Source organism: Triticum aestivum, chromosome 7A (genome assembly GCF_018294505.1).
Source record: "Triticum aestivum cultivar Chinese Spring chromosome 7A, IWGSC CS RefSeq v2.1, whole genome shotgun sequence".
NCBI lineage: Eukaryota > Viridiplantae > Streptophyta > Magnoliopsida > Poales > Poaceae > Triticum > Triticum aestivum.
In genome coordinates this window covers 437,475,155-437,479,546 of record NC_057812.1, presented here as the reverse complement: position 1 = coordinate 437,479,546, position 4,392 = coordinate 437,475,155, and positions in this window count along the sequence as shown.

The following is a 4,392-nucleotide window of genomic DNA, read 5'->3' as shown; positions in this document are numbered from 1 at the left end:
ATGTGGTGTTTGTCACACTCATCTGTGAGGAAGTCGGTCAATTCGGCATTTGCAACAAATTGCGCAAACTCTTGGTAGAATCCACCTTCATTCATGAAGGTATTGTGCGGCCATTTGCATGGCCGGACCTCCGCCCTACGTGGAATGTTGGGGTTCCTGTCCGAGGAGTCCCAAATGACTCCCTTGTTGTTCCGTTTTGAGGAACTCCTTCGGAAGAAATTCATTTTTCCTATGAACAAATTTCTGAAATTTTTGGGCCACAAAATTATTTCAATAAAACTTCACAAGATTGATAGAAACTACTCATATGAATATTTAGAGGCTATATCAAGCATTCAAATTACTCGGAGCTCAAATAATCCAACATGCAAGATCATTTTTAGTAGCACCAAGAGCAGCTAATTACACAAAATATAATCTGCTAGAGCAAAAACTAATTGGAGCAATGGAACATACCAAGTAGCAATCTCCCAAAACAGTTTCGGAAATAGAGCTCTGAGCAAAGAGATTGAAAATCTTAGGTTTGGGAGCAAGAACACGAGGGAGAGAGCTACCAGGATTTTTTTCTAGAGGCAAGAGATGAAGTGGGCTGAAGGGATAAGTGAGGAGGTCCTCGTGGGGCCCACAAGCCACCAGGGTGTGCCGAGGGGGCACCCTAGTGCCACGAGGGCACCTAGGGCATCCCCCTGGGGTGTTTTCAGTGCGAGAAATTCTTCAATATTCTAGAAAAATCGTGTTATAATTTCAGATCATTTTGAGCACTTTTTTATTGGAGGGATATTTCAGAAAGCGGGATAATCACGGCATTTTATTGCATTCTACTAAAAATAACAGAAAAAAAAAGTGAGTACATAAGGTTGTGCTTACTAAATTCATCGACCACATGCCCAAAAGAATCCATTAATAAAGTTGATCAAGTCTTATTGACAAACTATTTCCGAGTAACATGAAACCGAAGGATCTTCGTATAATACTATGTTACCTCAACGAGGATATGCATCTCCCCAACTATAAGTGTTTCTTATTTCTTTTTGATAGTAGGAAGAGGGAGTTGAAAACTTCCAATAGTAATTGTTGGAGCTTTTTAGATAAAATTAATACCATTCACTTGAAATTGTTTCTTCGGAAAGTGCACTGTATGCTCATTACCATTGATATGAAAAGTGACCATGCTTTAGTTGCAATCAATAACAGCCCCTACAGTGTTTAAAAATGGTCTACCAAGGATAATCGACATGTTGTCGTCCTCGGTCATATCAAGTATAACAAAGTCTGTTAAGATAGTAACATTTGCAACTACAACGGGCACATCCTCACAAATACCGATAGGTATGGCAGTTGATTTGTCAGCCATTTGCAATGATATTTTAGTAGCTGTGAGTTTATTCAAATCAAGTTTTCTATAAAAAGAGAAATTCATAACACTAATACCGGCTCCTAAATCACATAAAGTAGTTTTGACATAATTTCTTTTAATGGAGCATGGTATAGTTGGTATTCCTGGGTCCCCTAGCTAGTTTCTTAGGTACTCCATCCTTAAAAAGAATAGTTTGCAAGCATGGTGGAGATTTCAGCTTCAGGTATTTTTATTTTATTAATGACAACTTTCGTGTATTTAGCATATGGGGTCATCTTCAAAATATCAGTGAAACGAGTACACAAAAAGATTGGCCTACGCATTTTAGCAAAGCGTTCAAATTCTTCCTCATCCTTATTCTTATGTGGATTAGGAGGAAAGGTCATGGGTTTATCAACCCATGGTTCTCTCTCTTTACCATGTTTTCTAGCAACCAAATCTCTTATCATAACGTTTATTTTTAGGAGGTGGGTTATCAAGATCAACAACAGGTTCAATTTCAACATCATTATCAGGTTCTTTATGATTTTTTGGTTGAGCATCTACATTCACATCATCATTGTCATTATCATTATCACTAGGTGGATTTTCATTACCAGATTGTGTCTCAGCTTCAGAAATAGAAACATCATTACTATCCTCAGAAGGTTTTTCTACCTCAGGTTCACTAGAAGTATGCAAAGTTCTATCATTTTTCTTTTTCTTTTTAGATGGACTAGGTGCATCTATATTAATTCTTTGAGAATCTTGTTCAATTCTTTTAGGGTGACCTTCAGGATAAAGTGGCTCCTGAGTCATTCTACACCCTCTAGTCATTACTCTAACAACATGATCATTTATATTATTATTCATGTCATTGAGAAAATAATTTTGAGATTTAGCAACTTGTTCTAACTAGGTTTAGACCATAGAAGCTTGTTTGCCTACACCTTTGACATCATTAGCAATTCTAAACATCAAGTCACTCAAGCGAGTAATCGTGTAGGCATTACGTTTCAATTGTTGCATAACATTCGCAGTTAAATAATCTTCCTTAATAATGTAGTTTTCAAATTCATACAAGCATTGACTAGTAGATTTATTATAAGAAATATCGCCTTCATCAAACCTTATGAGAGAATTTACCTCTACTGCCTGTGTCGGGGTGTCAAGTCCATGTATCTCTTCAATATGTGGTAAATTCTTAACATCTTCAGCTTTATTACATTTTTCTTTCATAGATTTCTTTGCCGCTTGCATATATTCAAGACTGAGGAATAGAATACCCCTCTTCTTTAGAGTGGGTTTAGGAGGTGATTCAGGAAGTGTCCAATCATTATGATTCTTCAATATATTATTCAATAGTCTCCAGCTTCTTCAATAGTTCATTCCCCAAAAGCAGAACCAGCACAACTACCTAGGTAGCACTACAAAAAATAAACTTCTCTGATGATACATGTTTGTCATAGTAGGTCATGTTTTCTATCATGCATGTACATCCATAACAATTCTATGATAGAATCAAGATAGTCATACATGTGTTGTCATAGAATTGTTCCATGACAATACCAAAATTATCATCACGGAAGTGTCCACTTCCTTGATGATAAATGGCGCGTCATGGAAGTGTTTTCATCAAGGGTAACTGGCATGTGGCATCCACCGTAACACGTCGCCGTTAAGCTATTAGGATCCGGTTCGGATCCGATAACCTGTTAACAGCCCCGACCAATGGGGATTTTCCACATGTAAAATTCTCATTCGCTGGAGGATCCATGTGTCGGCTTAGCGTTGGGATAGATGTCTTCCACTCATTGTATGGGAGGCTCCTATGATACGTTGGCACGTGGCAAGGCCCAACAGTGGCCCATTTAGGTGAAAGAGGCTGGCCCAGTCAAAATTAGCAGGCCGACCCATATAGGGCCTACTTGTGTCTGGTCCATTTAAGCCCATGGCCCATATGAGATGTACCAATTTGGCCCGTCAACGACCCGTTAACTATTTGACACCATTGCAGCCCATCGTCAGTTCGAGCCCGTTAACAACCCGCTATATATTTGGGCTCAATATCGGCCCCATGTGGTTTCAGCCTGTTAACAACCCATTCAAGGGATGGGCCAATTTTCAGGATGTACGTCTTTCGGCCTTCTAGCGACCCATTTAAATGTTGGGTCAACACTACTGCAGGATGCTGCTAATGCGACAATACGATCAGAGACCCTTTGATGAAACTGTGTGCGATGCATTAATCGCAAACGGTGATGTAAAATAACCGTCAAAAAAGGTGCAAAATGTTTGTGATGGCGGAGCCATCAAACACGGTTCTGATTTTAGTTGCGTGTGCGATGCGGGGCATACGGTTCAGTTCAATGAACTGTTTGTGATGAGGAAGAAGAACAGAAATGAGTAGCTAGATGAAGGCATGTGTGATATAAGGCATAAAGTTTACTCGGATGAACTGTTTGTGATTAGGCAGAACATCATAAATAGGCAGCTAGATGAAGGTTTGTGTGCTATACGGCATATAGTTCACTCGGATGAACTGTTTGTGATTAGGAAACACAAAAGAAACGGTCAGCCATATCAAGATGTGTGCGATATACGGCATACGGTCCATTGCGATAAACTGTTTGTGTTGAGGCAAGAGAACAGAAACGTTTCACATAAACAAGATGTGTGTAATATGCGACAAACATCCAATTACATAGGTGGCTAGTACACACATGACATTTCCACACACCAAAGTAAACTATTACATGCATAATTAACTAGGATAAGCGATCATCTGATCATCATCTACTTCTTGTGTTAGCTCGATGTTCCTTCTATGCTAAGTTTTCATTAATTGATGGTGTTTTATGAACACGCCACTGTTTCCCGCCATTTCCTCGCATGTTTCCTGCCACCCAGCGATATTGCGCATAAACCTAGGCGGCGCGCGGCGCACGAAGGCAACAAGCGCAGCCTGTAGCACATCCACCGTTTCCAAGCATGCCAACCCACCAAATCGCCGCCTCTGCCATCAACCTCGTCGATGAGGAAAACGAGAAGGCGCC